At 39.6% G+C, this 19,967-nt stretch overlaps 1 protein-coding gene across 1 annotated transcript in view; it reads left to right on the forward strand.

The window, feature by feature from the left end:
* The window catches only part of SPPL3 (signal peptide peptidase like 3), a 114,233-nt gene that overhangs the window by 35,796 nt on the left and 58,470 nt on the right, over nucleotides 1–19,967 (forward strand). The window lies entirely within an intron of this gene.

Here is a 19,967-nt window from a genome sequence, read left to right on the forward strand (position 1 = left end):
TTGTTTAATAACATGCTATTTAGCTCCCATGTGTTTGAATCTTTTTGAATGTTTATACTGTAGTTGATTTCTAATTTCATTCCACTGTGATCTGAGAAGATGCTTGATATGATTTCAATCTTCTTGAACTTGTAGAGACTTCTTTTTTTTAAATGTATTTTTTTATTGATTTTTTACAGAGAGGAAGGGAGAGGGACAGAGAGTTAGAAACATCGATGAGAGAGAAACATCAGTCAGCTACCTCCTGCACACCCCCCACTGGGGATGTGACCACAACCAAGGTACATGCCCTTGACCGGAATCAAACTTGGGACCTTTCAGTCCTCAGGCTGACACTCTATCCACTGAGCCAAACTGGTTAGGGCTAGAGACTTCTTTTGTGTCCTAACATGTGGTCTATCTTTGTGAATGATCCATGTGCACTTGAGAAGAATGTATATTCTGCTGTTTTGGGTGTAATGCTCTATAAATGTCAACTAAATCCATCTGGTCCAGTGTGTTCTTTAGAGTCATTGTTTCCTTGTTAAGTTTTTGTCTGAAAGATCTATCCAGTGAAGTCAGTGGGGTGTTAAGGTCCCCTACTATGACTGTATTGTTGTCAATCTCGCTGTTAAAGTCCTCTAGAAGTTTTTTTTTAAAATATATATTTAGGTGCGCCTATATTGGGCGCCTATATGTTTACCAGGGTTATATCCTCTTGTTGGATTGATCCTTTTAGTATTATGTAGTGACCTTTGTTGTCTCTTGTGATGGCCTTCATTTTGAAGTGTATTGTGTTGGATATGAGTATTGCTACTCCAGCTTTTTTTCCTTTGCCATGGAAAATTTTTTCCCATCCCTTCACTCTCATCCTGTGTGTGTCATTTGTTATGAGGTGGGTCTCTTGTAGACAGCAATAGTAGGGTCATGTTTTTGTATCCATTCAGCTACCCTATGCCTTTTGATGGGAGCATTTAATCCATTTACATTTAAGGTTATTATTGACTAGAAGCCGATGCATGAAGATTCGTGCTAGAATGGGCTTTCCTTTCCCTGGCTGCCGGCACCACCTTTCCACTCCGGCCCAGCCCCTTTCCGCTCCAGCCCTGCCTTCCCACGCTGCCCAGAGGCCCTGAGAGACCAGGGGTGGGGCAGAATGCCTGCATCGTCGCCATGGCGACGGCCCAAGTGTCCCGCCCCCTGTCACTTGGAGCCTGTGTATGCAAATTAACTTCCATCTTTGTTGGGTTAATTTGCATATCACTCCTGATTGGCTGGTGGCGTAGCGGAGGTATGGTCAATTTATATGTTTGTCTATTATTAGGTAAGATAGGTACTTATTTATTGCCATTTTAATTCTGATGTCTAAGTTTCTCTCTGTATTTCTTATTATTACAGCAGTCCCTTTAGTATTTCTTGTAATGCTGGCTTGGTGGTGATGTGCTCCTTTAGCCTTTTTTTTTGGGGGGGGTCCAGTAAACTCTTTATTTGACTGTCTATTTTGAATGATAGCCTTGCTGGATAGAGTAATCTTGGTTTCAGATCCTTGCTTTCCATTACCTTGAGTACTTCATGCCATTCCCTTCTGGCCTGTAGAGTTTCTGATGAGAAATCAGGTGTCAGCCTTATGGGAGCTCCTTTGTAGGTAATAGTTTTCTTTTCTCTTGCTGCCTTTAAGATTCTCTCTTTGTCTTTAATTTTTGGCACTTTAATTATGATGTGTATGGGCGCGGGCCTATTTGGGTTCTTCTTGCTTGGGGTTCTCTGTGCCTCCTGAACTTGTGTGACTTTTTCCTTTACCACGTTAGGGAAGTTTTCTGCCATTATTTCATCAGACACGTTATCTATGCCTTTCTCCCTTTCTGCCTCTTCCAGCACACCTGCTATTCAAATATTGTTACGTTTCACATTTACCCACAGCTCCCTTAAGCTGTCCTCTTGTTTTTTTAATAGTGTTTTCTTTTTGGTTCTCTGATTGAGTGATTTTTTTCAACCCTGTCTTCTAATTCACTGATTCGATCCTCAGATCCTAATCTGTTGTGTATTCCTTCCAATGTGTTATTTGTGCTGTGTCATTCTTTTTTTTGTCTTGTTTTGTTTTTAAATGTATTTTTATTGATTTCAGAGAGGAAGGAATAGGGAGTGAGAGATAGAAACATCAATGATGAGAAAGAATCATTGATCAGCTGCCTCCTGCATGCCCCCTACTGGGGATCGAGCCCACAACCCCGGCATGTGCCTTTGACTGGAATTGAACCCAGGATCCTTCAGTCCACAGGCCGATGCTTTATCCACTGAGCCAAACCAGCTAGGGCTGTGCTATGTCATGCTTTATTTCTGTTTTCATAGTTACTATATCTTTTATCATGTATTGAACATCTTTACCATCATTTTTCTGAACTCTGTATTGGAAAAATTTATTATCTTCATTTCATTTATTTCTTCTTCTGGATAATTCTCTTGTTTTTTCATTTAGAGGTTGTTTCTTTGTCTCCCCATTTTGGCTTTCTGTTTGGGTTTGTGATTTGTCTCCTCATTTTGGTTTCCTGTTTGGGTTAAGTAGATCTGCTACAACTCTCAATCTCTAGTGCAGGACACTGTCAAACACCATTTCTGACTAATTAGCCCAGGCAAAGACTCAAAGCCTCCAGAGACTGCCTCTGCCTACAGACTGATAGGATTCCATCTTGAATTGCCCTCAGGCAAGTGTCCACATGTGTGGCAAGATTTTTTTCAACAACAGGGTGGGACAGTTGCTTCTGCCTGGGGGCTAATTGTTATTCTTTCTTTTCTTAACGCATTGTATGCCATAAGCGTCTGTAGACGCAAGCAGTGGACCTTCCCCACATGCCACATGTGTCTATTAAAAAAAAATGTTTTCTGTAAACACAGCCCTAACCAACTTTAAAATCATTTTTCTTGAGAATTTTCAGCTGAAAATATTCAAGAACACCCAAATTGTGAGTAATATATTTATTTTTATAATATTTATTGCAAATAGATTTTTTAAATTAAATTCAAAATATTGTGGTGTGTGGGGATGGCTTCCATTTTGGACACGTGGCATTTAACTGGTTAATTTTATTGATTTCAGGGACCTATGATTTACTTGACAAAATTAGTTTATATATTTGTCAGTTTCTAGTTGGGTAGTTGAAAAATGCCAATAAACTATGTTATTTATGTTTATTTTTTGTGCTGTCCAGATGATATTGGGACTCTATAAGTTATTACAACTATGAATTTGGATTTAACTGTTTTAGTGCTTTCCATCACCTAAGTATTGTTTTTACTTTGCTATTGCTCATCATGGTGGCAGGAAAAGGATATAATCATTGATAGTCTCCTTGAATTTCTAGTCATTCTTGTACTTCTGGGGTCTTGTGATCATTCCATTCAAAGAGAAGAAGAGTAGCTGGAAGGATACTGATTTCCTCTCCCCTTTCCTGCATATTAAAGGTAGGGCCAGACAAGCTCTGCATTCTCTGTCTTACTTCCCCTAGCGGGGGTGGGGAGGAGGAGGGAGGTCATCCCCAGTTACATGCATACACTGAAAGCCTGACCTGATACTTGGTCCAGATAAGTAGCATGACTATTGTCAGTATGAGAATGTTATTTTTATTGCACTGTTTCTTTCAGTTGAGCATGTTTTGGTTATACAAAAAAAAAATTTAAAAGCCCTGCTTTGGAAACACTTGACAATGGCTATTATTTAAAAGGAATAGGAAAAACAGGAAGTTGAGCTTTTCATTGTTCATAACCTTTGCAAAGTTCTGTAATTTAATGAGGCTTAGACTTTGGGGTATTCAGGCTAATATTTAGATTGACTCAGCAGCCATTTTTGTTTGAGTCTTTTAGAAAATTTTTTTCGTAATGTATACTTTTGTGCCTTAATAAAACATACTGAATACAGTTTAATATTTATTTGACTGTTAAGGCTGTGGTAGGACTTCTAACTCTTGCCTGTCAGTTACTCTTACTGATTTATAGATGTAGATGCTATAAGAGAGAGGTGACCACATAGCACATCACCCTGATATTTTTTTTTAACTGTGTTTGCGTACTTCTATTTTATGTCCGCGGGACTAGATTTAGTTATCTAACTGTTAAGTGTGTAATTTGACATGCACTGCCAAAACTTATTAGTCTATTCAGTAGTCAGAAGCTTGGTGGATGGGCCATGTTTTTTACAAAAGTAATTTAATATTTTCCCAGTGAATGTTGACAATTTTGGCACTGATGGTGAACTCTTGGGCTTTTCCAAGTTGTAGTTTCCTCACAGGAGGCTGTTACAAGTATCACATTTCATCCCAGCAGAACTGTCAGTGAAGGGTAAATTAGTAACTTGCACAAACCTCAAAGAGCCCAATTTGAGTAGCTCAGTTTTCTTCTGTTTGAGGAGAATTGAACAGTCATTGTTTTATTTTCTTTTTCTGTTTTGTTGTTGGTGTTGTTATGTTGTTTCACAAGCAAATTTATTCCCTCACCAGCTTTCATAATGCACTCTGTAGCTTTTCTGAATTGCCACGAAAAGGTGAATTTTACCTAAAAAGGTGATTAAAAAGTTTTTAAAAATTAATTTGTTGATTAATTTCATTTATTTTTGTCTTTATTTTTTATTAATCCTCGAGGATTTCCACTGATTTTATTTTTTTTTAAATTATATTTTATTGATTTTTTACAGAGAGAAAGGGAGAGAGGGATAGAGAGTTAGAAACATCGATGAGAGAGAAACACTGATCAGCTGCCTCCTGCACACCTTCTACTGGGGATGTGCCCGCAACCAAGGTACGTGCCCTTGGCCGGAATCGAACCTGGGACCCTTCAGTCCGCAGGCCGACGCTCTATCCACTGAACCAAACCGGTTTCGGCTCCACTGATTTTAGAAAGATAGATAGATAGATAGATAGATAGATAGATAGATAGATAGATATCTGCTATTCCTCCCAGTCATGCACCCACTGGCTGACTCCTGTATGCCCTCTGGGGATTGAACTCAAAAACCTGGTGCAGCCCTAACCGGTTTGGCTCAGTGGATAGAGTGTCGGCCTGTGGACTGAAAGGTCCCAGGTTCGATTCCAGTCAAGGGCATGTACCTGGGTTGCGGGCACATCCCCAGTAGGAGGTGTGTAGGAGGCAGCTGATTGGTGTTTCTCTCTCAGTGTTTCTAGCTCTCTATCCTTTTCCCTTCCTCTCTGTAAAAAATCAATAAAATATCTTAAAAAAACAAACCTGGTGCATTGGGACAACACTCCAGCCAACTGAACCACCCTGCTAGGGTTAAAAACAGTGGTTTTTATAGTGAGGTCCCTGTACTATCAGCATCTGCACCACTTGAGAACTTTCCAGAAATGTAGATTCTTGGCTCTGCCACAGATCTTCTGAGTCAGAAACTTTGGGGTGAGACTCAACCATCTGTATTTTAACAAACCCTTCAGGTGATTCTGCTGCAACCTTGACTTTGAGAATGACTGATCTAGATCCATGAATTTGCAGCATTTTGGACAAATTCTGAAACTTTCTTTCCATGTACTTTGATTTGTATCATATCTTCTCTCTTTAATCACTCTTAAAACAATATCAGAAGAATCAGGCCTGGCTCAGTGGTTGAGCGTCCGCCTATGAACCAGGTGGTCACGGTTCCATCCCCGTTCAGGATATATGCCTGGGTTGCGGGCTTGATCCCCAGTGTCAGGCGTGCAGGAGGCAGCCGATCAATGATTCTCTCTCATCATTGATGTTTTTCTCTCTCTCCCCCTCTCCCTTTCTCTTTGAAATCAATTTTAAAAAATATAAGAAAGAACCAGGAAATATGACAATTTGTATTACAGTTTTTTACTTTGCTAAATTGTGTACATTTTTAATGTTAGTGAAAGTGACTATTTTTAAAAATAATTCTTTATTGTTGAAAATATTACATATGTCCCACTTTTCGCCCATTGACTCCCTCCAGGCCCCCCCCTCTCGCCGCCCAGCCTTCAGCACCTTTTTGTCTGTGTCCATGGGTTATGCATTCAAGGTGTTTGGTTGATTACCACCCACCCACCCTCCCCCATCTTCCCTCTGAGATTCTGCACTCTGTTCCATGCTTCCACGTCTCTGGGTCCATTCTGTTCATCAGTTTATTTTGTTATTTAGATTCCACACATGAGTGCGATCATGTGATACTTGTCTTTCTCTGACTGGCTTATTTCACTTAGCATGATACTCTCCAGGTCTCTCCATGCTGTCTCAAAAGGTAAGAGATTCTTCTTTTTTACCGCTGCATAGTATTCCATAGTATAAATGTACCACAGTTTTTTTATCCACTCATCTACTGATGGACACTTGGGCTGTTTCCAGATCTTAGCTATTGTAAGTTGTGCTGCTATGAACACGGGGGCGTACATTCTTTCTGATTGGTGCTTCAGGTTTCTTAGGATGAAAATAACTATTTTTTTGATGTTTGGTGTCAGGTGGTTGTTTTTGTGACATTTGAATGAGTAAATTAATTCCTTTGGACAGATGAAAATGTAAATGTATTTTATTTGTCTAACACAGGACTTCTTTGCCTTTAGGTATATTATATTCCTGGAGAGTTGTAAATAAAAATCCTTATTATATAGACACTTTCCTTCATCTGCTCGCCTTTCTCAGGAGAAAACTGGATGAACTGATGCAGTGGTGACAAAGAATATATCTTTAACAGAAAATGTCAGTTGGTATGCAAAATACATGTGATAACAAACTGGGAGTTCCCTCTCTTGTTTATTTAGCCCATTATCTGGAGATACTGCTGTGCACCTTTGCATACCAAAATGCATAGGCCCCTAGCTCCAAACAGCGGCCCAGGCACTGTGGGGTGCCCCAGCAGACTTACATGGGCATCACACAGTGTTTTTAATTTTCCAGGGAAACACAGTGACATTAATAAAAACATCACACAAACTGCTAGCTTACGATAGTTCACAATTCAGCATTAAATCACATTCCTTTTGACCTTATGTCATATTTTTGCAAAGCTGGGATTTTGGCCATTGTCATGAATAAAGCAAGCGCTTTATAAAAGTCAGTGTGAAACAGGAAGGGTGGCAGTATCAAATTTGATTCTAAGAATCAGAAATTGAGAAGTTGTGAAATACTCACAAGGCGCTAAATTAAATTAAGTTGTTAGGACATAAACACGTATTAAGTGTGGATCTAAGAAAAACGTTAGGAATTTCTTTTGGCATAGAACATGCAAATAAAAGAGAAATGACCAAGATTCTAAAGGAGTTGTGACCTGAGAAAGTTTGGGAACTTCTGGTTTGGGCTAAATGGTTTTGTTTTGTTTTTGGTAAATTTTATTTTGGACTTTAGGTATGGTAAAAAGTTGTTCAAGAAAATAAGGGGAGAAAGGCCAGGGAATTATAAACAGTACAGGAGGAGAAGGAAATATGTGGTAATGGTATAAGGACCTAGGAGCATATGCTTTGGTTTTGAGTCCTAGTTCTTTGCCTAACTATATGACTGGCTGAGGAATTAACTTTTCTAAACCTGCTTTATTCATAAAAATAAGAATGATAACACCTCATAAGGATTAGATGAGATAATGTAGGTAAGTGTGCTTTATAGAATTTAAAAATTTTATACAGGTGTGTGGTGGGCTGACTAGGAGCCGTGAGCGTTATCACATCCTAATTCCTGTTACCAGGAGAATGTAAGAGAGATTCTGCAGATGTGATCTAGCTAAGGATCTTAAGATGGGGAACTTACCTTGGGTAATCAGTGTAATCATAAAGGTCCTTATATAGAGATCAGAGTGAGTAGTAGGAGATTTCATGATGGGAGGAAGAGGTTGGAGTGATGTGACAAAGGGAATATGAGCCAGAGTATAGACAGGCGTGCCTCTGGAAGTTGAAAAAGGCAAGGGAACTAATTTTTCCCTCAGACCCCCAGAAGGAACCAGCCCTGCCAACACCTTGATTTTTGGCTCCATAAGACCAATTGCAGATTTATGACCTCCAGAATGAGGGTAGATTTGTGTTGTTTTAAGTCACTAAGTTTATGGTAATTTGTTACAGTAGCAATAGAAAACTAACTTAGGATGTTACTCCAGTTGAAAGGGAGAAAGTTTCTTTAAGAAGCCATTAGTCCAGCTCTGGCCGGTTTTGCTCAGTGGTTAGTGTCAGCCTGAGGACCAAAGGATCTTGGGTTCGATTACCTGTCAAGGGTACATACCTCGGTTTCCGGTTCAATCCCATGCAGGAGGCAACCAATCAATGTGTCCCTCTCATGTCAACTTCTCTCTCTCTCTCTGTCTCTCCCCCACCTCCCCCCCCCCCCCCCCCGCTTCTTCCTCCATTCCACTCTGTCTGAAAATCAAAAGGAAAAATATCTTCAGGTGAGGATAAAAAAAAAAAAGAAAAGAAAAGAAACCATTAGTCCAGCCCTGCTGGGTGGCTCAGTTGGTTGGAGCGTTGTCCTGTATACCAAAAGGATTGCGGGTTTGATTCCCAGTCAGGGCACATATATAACATATGTATCTAGGTTGCAGGTTTGAGTTCCTGTCCGGGTGTGTATGGGAGGCAGTTGATCGATGTTTTTCATATAGATGTTTCTGTCTCTCTTTAAAAATTTTTTTTAATGTTTTTTGTTGTTGTTTTTTTTATTCCTGGGAGAGAGAGAGAGAGAGAGAGAGAGAAACATCAATGATGAGAGAGAATCATTGATTGGCTGCCTCCTGCAAGCCCCCCACTGTGGATCGAGACCACAACCCGGGCATGTGCCCTGACTAGGAATCAAACCGTGGCCTCTTGGTTCATCTGTTGACCTGCAACTACTGAGCCACACTGGCTGGCTCTCCCCCTTTCTGTCTCCCTTCCTCTCTCTCTCTCTCAAGTCAATAAACATACCCTCAGGTGAGGATTTAAAAAAACAATCATTAGTCCATTGTCAGAGACTCAAATTTCTTTTTCATAGTGTGGAGTCTGGAATAGCAGTAGTTGGCTTTTTAGACTTCCTACACTGTGTCATAAACTTCCATGGTGTGGATATGTTGAGAAGATTTCCTTTGACTTCAGCACTCAGATGGCTCTGGAAAATGAGCTGTGGGGAGGACTCCTAAACCTCTGCATCGTCTAAGAGAAGAGGGTTCCAGGAACTGAGTTCCTTTGGTAGGTCCTGGAGCTGTCCTTTACTGACCATCCATCATATTTCTAAACCTAGTGTGGTCTAGCAAGCTCCTTTAGAACAGTTTCCCCAAGCCTTACGTATTTTAAGTTTGCACACCAGAGGGTAATATTTCAGAACCAATCTGAAATGTAAGCTTGTGGTTTTCCGTGGCCGGGTGATTCAGCCCGAGGAAGCATCTGAGCAGTGTTTGCCTGTATGCCAGGGGTGGGCAAAAGTAGGTTTACAGTACATATCTGTTTACACTGTTAGGAATGGTTATTTTTACGGAATCCTTGTCAACATCCTTTCAATTCTAGATTGTCAAATAAAAACATTTCATGCTTGCCTTGGCTGGTATGTCTAAGTGAGTGTTGAAGGGTTGTGGCTTTGATTCCCAGTCAGGGGCATGTACCTGGGTTGCAGGTTTGATTCCTGGCCCCAGTTGGGGTGCTTGCAGGAGGCAACTGATCAGTGTGTCTCTCTCACATGGTCTCCCTCCCCTTCCCCCTCCCCTCCCCCTCCCTCTTTCTCTCCCCTCCCCCTCCTCCTCCTCCCCCTCCCCTCCCCTCCCCCCTCCCCCCTCCCCCCCCCCCCTTGTTCTTTCTTCTCCCTCTGTCCTTTCCACTCTCTCAAAATCAATGGGAAAAATACCCTCAGGTGAGGATTAACAACAACAACAACAAAAAAAACACACAAGAACAACACTTCATACTAGAAGCATGGATTTATAAAGTAGCAGCTGTCATAAAAAAAGTGATAAGGCTGGAGGATATGAAAACTTTAAGGGGAAAGTATGTGTGGGAAGATTTAGAGCCTGTAACCCAGAGTTGTTTTCAAGAATCTCAGCAAAACAGGATTTTTTCTAGTCCCAAAAGGTATAGACCACATATATTATTCACTGATTAGACTAGTTCAAAGCTAACTACAATGCCTGGTATAATCCAGACATTATTTTTGGACATATTCTCAGATGCCACATGCATATATCATATAGAATACGTTGGTCTCTTTTTTAGAGCAATTTGGATTTTCTAAGTAAAATTCATTTTACCTCTATTTGCTATATATTGGTAACCTAACTTCTAAACCTTTTATTTATGATGTTTTTATTGATTTCAGAGAGAGGAAGGGAGAGGGAGAGTGATAGAAACATCAGTGATGTGCCCTACTGGGAACAAAGCCCATAACTAGGGCATGTGCCCTGACTGGGAATCGAACCAGCAACCTCCTGGTGCATGGGATGATTCTTAACCAACTGAGCCACACTGACTGGGCTCACATCGATTTCAGAGAGTAACAGAAGGAGAGAGATAGAAACATCCATGATGAGAGAGAATCATTGATTGGCTGCCTCCTGCACGCCCCCTACTGGGGATCGAGCCTGCAACCCCAGGCATATGCCCTGGATCGGAATTGAACCCAGGACCCTTCAGTCCTCAGGCTGATGCTCTATATGCTGAGCCAAACAGGCTAGGGCTGGGCCCAAATCTTTTAAGCAGTTGCTGGGTGAACAGATAACCTATTTCAGCTGCTTAGCCAACAGCTTGGGAAAATGTTCTGCCAGTTGGCTAAATTTTGTAGAAGTGGGTACCAATTACACAGAATTTTTTACCATTACAAGACTGACTTAGATGGTTTGATATACAGTGAAGCCTTTTAGAGTTGATCAACCCATCTAGTAATACTGTTAGAGAGGAGACTATCAGGGATATGTGTAAGTTTAGCTTTAGTTTTACTTTTATTAATGTAAAAGCATTTACATAATAAGTTTGCATTACATCCTGGGCCCCGAAATACTATTTTTTAAAAGAAAAACTGAATGTCATACAAATAATCTCTAGTTTGCTCAATTTTTCGTCATCAGTGTTTTTACACAGAGAGGTGATAATGAGTAGTTTATGCACAATTTTTTGATGGATTTTTTCCCTTTATAGTTTGCTTACTTTGTTTACTCTTCACTTATACACTAAAGAGCAGCAATGTAAAGCACCTGTGAGAAACCTAGCCTTTTCCCTTTGTAACCTACTGGGTTTGTGTGACTTGGAAATGAGACAAGTATAATTTTGGCTTTTTAAAATTGTAAATATATAGATTGATTCACAAGTCCTTGGGAAAAATGCAGATGGTTGAAATAGCATAGCAATTCTCAAATAATACTTGACAAGCTAGCTCACTTTAGGGTAAACTTCTCAGTCATTCAGACTAGACAAGAATTAGCAGTGCTCATCCACCTATCTCCCAGCCCCCCTTTCCTGTGTTGAGGGATTTAATTTGAGTTCTTAGTTCTGTGAGTATGAGAATAATTCCAGACCCGTATGCATCCCCTCTATTCTTCAGCTCACTCCAGGGCTCTAGGATCCAGTGGCTATGGTTTGGGTTATTTTCTCAGACTCTTTCCTTGAGATTTATATCCTGATCCTGGTATATTAGAAAATGGCCATTGGAAAAAAATGAGATTAGACATGCAAGTACAATATTGCTTCTAGTGCCAACTAGTGCAGCCTTGAGGCTCTCTGTTAAGTCAGTACTAGTGAATTTTCTTTCCCTTTAATAGATTCTGGCTGTTCAGTTCATTGGAGCTGGTAAAAAGTCAGAATTCATTCTTTCCTGTACACACGGACCACCTTCTCATTCCACTCAGTGTTGATGAACAAAAACAGTGCTAGTTTTATTTTGTTTGCATACTGCCTTACTTTTCCTTTTCTGTCACCATTCAACTGCTTATAAAAGCACTCTACCCAAACCAGAGATTATCCCCATTTATCTCAGCAGTTAAGACAAACACAGTTCATATTCACTGTGGCTAAAAGCAAGGATACATACTCAAGGTGGTTATGGTATGTAAGGATAGGAGGACAAGACGACCAGTGCTCTGCTATGGAACATTATGAATATTGGCATTGTTTTTTAATTAAATTCTTCATTGTTTAAAGTATTACATATGTCTCCTTTTCCCCCCATTGACGTCTCCCCAGCCGCTCCCACCCCCCAGCACATGCCCTCACCCCCCTACTGTCTTGTGTCCATTGGTTATGCATATATGCATGCATACAAGTTGTTTGGTTGATCTCTTACCCTCCCCTGCCTTCCCTCTTAGGTTGGACGGTCTGTTCGATGCTTCTGGCATTGTGTTTTGTTTGTGTGTGTTTTTCCATTAGACTAAAAGCCAGTTCAGATGGCTACCTTAAAAATAAACCTAATCTGTATTTTCAGCCTCCCTAGAGAGACTAAATTCATATTTTCCTTTTTCCTCTCTTTTTTTTTTATTTCTCTCTACTTAGCGTTGAAGTCAATGTTACATCTTTCATTATTATTTTGGTTTATTTTGTTCATTTGAATCTCCTTTTCTCCTTTTTCTTTACGTTTGGTTCTATGCATAGTGAAGTTTGAGGCTATTGGTACAGATATTCACTAACATAAAACTTCATTTATTTGGTTTATAAGCCCAAATCTTATTTTACTTCTTCATGAGCCTGAGGAGAAATCTTAGAAAAGTCCATTGAGATTTAGGTTATAAACACACTACTTAATTACTGCACAAGGTTAACCACAGAGTCTGCTGTCACACTAGAAATAAATACCCAGAAGAGGACCTAAAAGAAGCCTCCATACTTCCACCCCATGAACTCTCTTGCCCTGACCGGGAATCAAACTGTGATCTGGTTCATAGTTTGACGCTCAACCACTGAGCCACACCGGGCAGGCCAGATCTCCTTATCCTTAGAGAACAATTCAAATATCACCTCTTCAGAAGAAGCTAATGTCAGTGACCTCTGCTATTGGGAGTAGGCTCTTCCTCCTCTCCTGTAGTTGTCTGTTCCTTTTATTGAACGTTAGGTCTCTTTCTGGTTCATTTAGAGTTGTTTATGTGCATTTTATCTCCCACTTAGATTGTAATCTTGAAGTCAGGAGCTGTAAGTTTTTACTATGTCCCCATAGTGCTGATGCAGTGCCAAAGTCGTCCCTTATGCTTTGGAAGGGCTCGGTAAAACATCTATCCAGTACCCTGTTTTTAAAGAGTCTTCCTGGCCCTGGCTGGTTTGGCTCAGTGGATAGAGCATTGGCCTGCAGACTGAAGGGTCCCAGGTATGATTCCAGTCAAGGGCACGTGCCCAGTTGCCGGCTGGATCCCCAGTAGGGGGCGTGCAGGAGGCAGCTGATCAGTGATTCTCTCTCATCATTGATGTCTCTTTCTCTCTCTCTCTCTCCCCCCAAACCCCTTCCTCTCAGAAATCAATAAAAAATATAAAAAAAGAAAAAGAAAAAAAGAAGTCTTTCTGTGCAGGTCGAATCTCTGACATTAAATTGCAGTGTGACAAATATTTGTCATTCAAACCAGATTTTAGGTACTTAGTGCTTCTAAGGTTGGTATACTATTTACTGTTTTTATGATTGTTTTCTTAAATACTAACTTTATTTTTATTTTTGGGGGGAAATTAGTAACTTTACATGTATAGAATAGGAATAACAATAATAACTGTCACATGGCTATTTTGGGTATTAAATGGGCTAATTTACTCAAAGCACTTAACATAGTACCCTACATATATTAAATGGTCAATAAACTAAGCAGCTGTCATTACTTTTAGAAATTTACAATTTGAGATTTCAGATTGTTGGTGGTATGAAGGCAAGTGCTGCTGCTGCTGCTTTTTATGTTTTGAACTGTGCTGAGTAGTTTCCTAGGAATTAAACTAGCCCTGAAATGTTATATCAGCTGAGAATTTTGGTTTCTAGGTGACAGTATTGAAAATAGGAAATAGAACTGGCTCTCCCTTCAGAGAAAAAAGCTTTCTGTGGGAATCCATAGTAGCCTTTTTGTTTTGTTATCAGATTCTTTTTTCCCAGCGCTCAGATGAAAATGATAGTCACGCCCTGGCCGGGTGGCTCAGTTGGGTTGGAGCATCGTCCCCGTGCACCAAAAGGTTGCCGAGTTTGATTCCCAGTCAGGGCACATACCTAGGTTGCGAGTTCAGTCCCCCATCAGGATGCGTGTGGGAGGCAACCAATTGATGTTTCTTTCTCACATTGTTGTGTGTATGTGTGTCCTCCCTTTCCTCTCTCTCTAAAATCAATAAACATGTCCTTGGGTGAGGATAAAAAAAATAAGTGAAGTCATAGTGTAAAGTAGAGAATAGAGAACCTCTGCAAAAAGGATCAGCAGAACTTCAGGGAACTGCCTGGAGAAATGAAAAGCAGTTTTTGTTTTGTTTTTGTGTGTTAAGCACACACTTAGTAGAAATGATAAACACCATAATAGGAAGGGAAAGCTCTATCAGATATAGGTGGCTGAGACACGAATTCCCAGAGTATCTAACCTCTCCCTCACAGAAATGGGTGAAAGGGGTGTGAGTGGGACCTGATTCAAGGAGCCATCAGCAGTGGATACATCCCCCCTTTTGTAAAAAGGGAGCAAGCTAACTTGGGGATGAGGACTGATAGACCCATCAAGCCACAGTGAGCAGAACTGTATGAGGTCTGGGCTTCCATCTAGGGCCACAACAAAATCTGCATAATAGGACTTGCAGCTGAAACGGAGGAATGCAGTGATGTGTACAAAACAAAACAAACTGTCATAAATATTGGCAACATCTTCATTTTATAGTAGATTGGAACTTAGAACTGAATTCCTGACTTCCCCTTCCGTTCCCAACACGCATGCACGCACGCACTCATGTTCCACCTGTATGTAGCCTTCCCATCTCAGTGGGTGGTGGCTCCACCTTTCCAGTTGCTTGGACCAAAACCATCGTAGTCATCCTTGGCTCCTCTTTCTGTCATGGTCCATGTTCAATCTGTCAGAAAATCCTGTAGACTTTATCTTCAAAATATAACTAGAATCAGATCGCTTCTCACCACTAACAGGACTTTTATCCTAGTGCCAGCCACCATCTATCGTCCTTTGCCTGGAATTCTACAGTAGTCTGCATTCTCTGCTTCTGCCTTACCCCACTACAATCTGTTCTTGATACATCAGCAGACAGTCACCCCCTTTTCCCCTACTTTTTAAAAAAGCTGTAATTTGCAAACAGTAAAATCCATTCTTTAGGCACACAGGTCTATGAATTTTGACAACACACATAGTCTTGTATAGACCAACATAATCAAGAAATAGAACGTTTCCATTGCCCCAGAAAGTCACCTCATGCCCTTTGTATTCAGTAAGTCCCCTCCTTCTACCCCTAGCTTCTGCAAAGGGTCTCTTTAGTTTTTAAAAATTCATTGGGGTGACACTGGTTCCTCCCTTTAGTTTACCTTTTCAAGGATATCATATAAATGAGATCTTTCATTTAGCATAATGTAATTTCTGAGATCGGGCGCATTCAGGTTGGTAGGCCGGAGACTAGCATACTGTATTTAAGATTCATCGACATTGCATCAGTCAGTAGTTTGTATCTTTTTATTGCTGAGTAAGTACTCCATTGTATAAAGGTACTACAATTTATTCACTAGTTGACGGTCTTTTGGATTATTTCCAGTTTTTAGCAGTTCTGGATACAGCTGCTATAAACATTCACATTCAGGATTTTGTGTGTACATACATTTTCATTTCTCTTAGGTCTTATGGTAACTTGTTTAACTTTATATGTAACTGCCAAACTATTGCTACAGTGATTATACCATTTTTCATTCCTATTGACAATGTTTGAAATTTCTAGTTGCTAGGGTCTTTCCACATTAAGGGTTCAGGAATCTGGAGAAGGGGCTGTGACGTAAATGGATTGAGACTAGACATGAAATATAAATTTGGGAGGCCTGGGGGAGCCAGGAGAGGCTCCACTTTCTAGTCCAGACCCAAGGCTTTTTATTCACACATTTTGCTCCTTAGCACAGCAAATATACATATCAAAGGTAAGGTTTGGTAAACAGTAAAAGATTATCAGGTTAGGGTAGTGGTCGGCAAACTCATTAGTCAACAGAGCCAAATATCAACAGTACAACGATTGACATTTCTTTTGAGAGCCAAATTTTTTAAACTTAAACTTCTTCTAACGCCACTTCCTCAAAATAGACTCGCCCAGGCCGTGGTATTTTGTGGAAGAGCCACACTCAAGGGGCCAAAGAGCCACATGTGGCCAGAGCCTCAGTTTGCCGACCATTAGGTTAGGGGAAATGCCTTCGGCTGTTCCAGCAGCAGGTAATAACATGCAGATTTCAGCCCTGCTGAATATGTCCTGCTGGACTTAGCCTCCAGCACTAGTAGCTTAACTTCTTCATCAGCACTTGTTACAGTCACCTTTTGTTTTTTAGTTCGAACCATCCTAATAGGTATATAGCTGTATCTCTGTGTAAATTTTAATTTTTCATTTTCTTAATGACTAATGATGGTTAAGTATCTCTATGTATGTATTTACCATCTACACCTTTTCTTTGATGAAGTGTCTGTTCAGATCTTTTGCTAATTTTTTTAATAGTGGGTCATCTGTTTTCTTTTTTATATTGGTTGTCTGTTTTCTTACTGAGTTGGGATAGTCACGTATATTCTGGTTAACAGTCCTTTATCTGATACATATTTGCAGAATTTTCACTAGGTCCATGGCTTGTCTTTTTATTTTCTTGACAATGTCTTTCAAAGAGAAGTTTTTATTTTGAAGTTCATTGTACCATTTTTCTTGTATGATTTGTGTGTTTGGTGTCTTAAATCTTTACCTAACCCAGTGTCACATAGATGTTTCTCCCATTTTCTTCTGGAAGCTTTATGGATTTCAGTTATACATTTATGTTTGTGATCCATTTTGAGTTAATTTAAAAAAAAAAAAAATATATATATATATATATATTATTGATTTTTTACAGAGAGCATGGGAGAGGGATAGAGAGTTAGAAACATCATTGAGAGAGAAACATCGATCAGCTGCCTCCTGCACACTCCCCACGGGGCATGTGCCCGCAACCAAGGTACATGCCCTTGACTGGAATCGAACCTGGGACCCTTGAGTCTGCAGGCCGACGCTCCATCCACTGAGCCAAACTGGCTAGGGCTTGAGTTAATTTTTACATACAGGATGAGGTTTTTGTATGTCTTGCATATGGGAGGTTCAGTTGTTCAAACACCATTGTAAAAACTATTCCATTCCACGTGGCATCTGTGTCAAAAATCAACTGATCATAACTTTGTGGATTTCTGGAATCTCTATTCTGTTCCATAGAACAGTATGCATATTCTTCACCAATAACGCACTGAATAATGTAGTTTCATAGAAAGTCTCAAATCAGTTCATGTGAATCCTCCAACTCCTGCTTCACCCCTACCCCCACCCTCACCCCCACCCCCACCCCCTGGCTGCAATTGCTTTGGTTATTCTAGTTCCTTTGCTTCCATAAAATTTTAAGACTAGCTTGGTGATTTCTACAGAAATGAATTTTATAGTTTTCTGTTTCATTGATTTCTCCTCTATATTATTTCCTTTCTTCTACTTGCTTTTAGTTTAATTTGCTCTTCTTTTTCTAGTTTCTTAAGATGGAAGCTTAGATAATTGATTTTAAACCTTTTACTTCTTTTCCAATATAATCTTTAATGCTGTATATTTTCCTCTAAACATTGCTTTTGCTGCATTTTACATATTTTGTTATGTTGTGTTTTTATCTTCATTCAATTCAAGGAATTTTGTAATATCTCATTGATCTCTTATATTGTTCCAAATATTTTAGGATTACACAGATATTTGTGTATGAGTGATTTCTAATTTAATTTCATTGTAGTTGCAGCACATATTTTTTGTAATTTTTTTCAGTCTTTAATTGTTTTTATGGCCTATTTTGGAAGATGGTCCATGTGTACTTTGTTCATTGTTAGCTCTTAGAAAGTGCATTTTAATCCATGATCTCTTATATAAAAGGCTCTAACGCCGTCACGACCAAATGAGCCGCAGCTTTTGCGGCGGGCGGGGCGCGAGCTACCCCGGTGGAGAGCTACTAAGGGCAGAGAGCTAGGAGCGGCGGAGGGCAGGGTGGCAAGCTACGAATGGCGACGGGCAGGGCGGCCACCTGAGGCAAGCGGAAGCGAGCATCGTGCGCGCTGGGCCTCTAGTATAATATAATGATCTGGGCTGAGATTGGAGGGAGTAGTATTGTGAAATGGTTTAGACAGAGCATGATCTCCAGATCTGGAGCCACACTGTCTGGGTTGGAATGCTAGCTCTGCTTTCTTCTTGGGCAAATTAGTTCATCTCTCTGTGCTTCAGGATCTTCATCTCTAGAATTGCTAATAATAGTGCTTTCCTCAAAGGGATATTGTGAAGATGAAATGAGTTAAATGTAAATAGCTAGTTCAATGTCTCATACAGTGATTTTCAACCTTTTTCACATCATGGCACACATAAACTAATTATTAAAATTTTGTGACACACCAAAAAATATATTTTTTGCCTATCAGACAAAAAAAGAAAACATACAATTTTGATTCACACCAAATGGATATTGTTGTGTTGGCTGTTGTCATTTTTAATTTAACAATCCAAGGGAAAAGAGGTCAGTGCCTCTGACTAAACAGTAAGGTGTGGCATGTCCAAAAAATTTTTATGGTTGAAAATTGCTGGTCTAACACATAAGACCAGCTAATACTTTGAGTAAGAGTGCTCACAGTATTAGCTATTACTATTATTGTTATTATTACAGCAGTTTTATGTCTTGGTCTCATAGGCCTTTTGGATAGGGCTTTGTTTGGTTTTTTAAAGAATTACTCCCCCTTTAAAGGTTTTTTTGATGTTTATTATTTATGGGAGGCCAGATAACATTTGTTTGAGTGTTGAACCCATGTGTAGAGAGAAAACTGAGAATTTGGAAAATCTGTAGAAGCTTTAAAACACTGTAACTTAAACTCTGGTAAGAATTTGACTCTTTCTAAATCAAGTTTCCTCTGAAAATGTTCTCACAGGTTGCAGAAATTTCCAATTATAGAATAGAATCCAGCACCCTTTATAGCCACCAAGGAAAAATAGTCTTTTTTTTTTTTTTTTTTTTTTAGTGTGACTTAAAGTTTTTGACATTCATCTTATGAATGTCTCACTTTTTGTTGAGATTAATTAGAAAATTCATAAGTAAAATTACTCAGGCCTTCTCATTCTTGTTTCAGTTTCTGTATATTTGTATTGGGTTTTCTTTTCCCCTCCTGAAGTCCTGGTCTGTAATTATTTCATCTGAATTTTTTAGAGGAGTGAAACAAAAGACTTTAGTCATTGATTCTTTGTGTATATCTCTGAAAAAACAAAAAACAAAACAAAACAAAAACAAGGATATTAAATACTCTTGTAATTACGAAGGACAGAAGAGTCCTCTCCAGACAGATAAGTGTCTGCTTTTTGGCGATATCTAGCACAGAAAATGCTTCAGAGCTCTGGGCTCAAGCTGTCTGGATATGATCAGACTCTGTCACCTACTAGCTTTGTTACATTGAGCAAGTCATTGAACACCTCTCTGCTCATCAGTTTCATCATTTTAGAGATGATAAAGGGTGGTAATGAGAATTAAATAATGAAATTAAAGTACTGTATAATGAATACTTGGCACATAATAAATGCTTAACAAATATTGTTTGCTGTTATTGTGGTTGTTACTATTTGTATTTAGTTTCTGAATCAAGAGTTAGCGATCATGTTTTTACCCAGTTTGTATTGGAAAAAAAGATTTTTAAAATATTCCTCCCCCCCCCCCTTTTTTTAAAGATTCCTTCTTTTAGAGCAAAGCTTCCTAAAGAGTGTGCTATGGGGCATAAAACCGTTAGGTGTGCTAAGAAAAAAGGGGGAGAAGAAGGATAAGTTTTGTGGGAAAATATATTATGAGCTGTAGGAAGTTCTCTACAAAAACAAAACCCAGCAGTTAAGTTAATTTTGTTTAGCTCGGCATTTACCAAATCT

This window comes from Plecotus auritus, assembly GCF_963455305.1.
Source record: "Plecotus auritus genome assembly, chromosome: 13".
NCBI classification, from domain to species: domain Eukaryota; kingdom Metazoa; phylum Chordata; class Mammalia; order Chiroptera; family Vespertilionidae; genus Plecotus; species Plecotus auritus.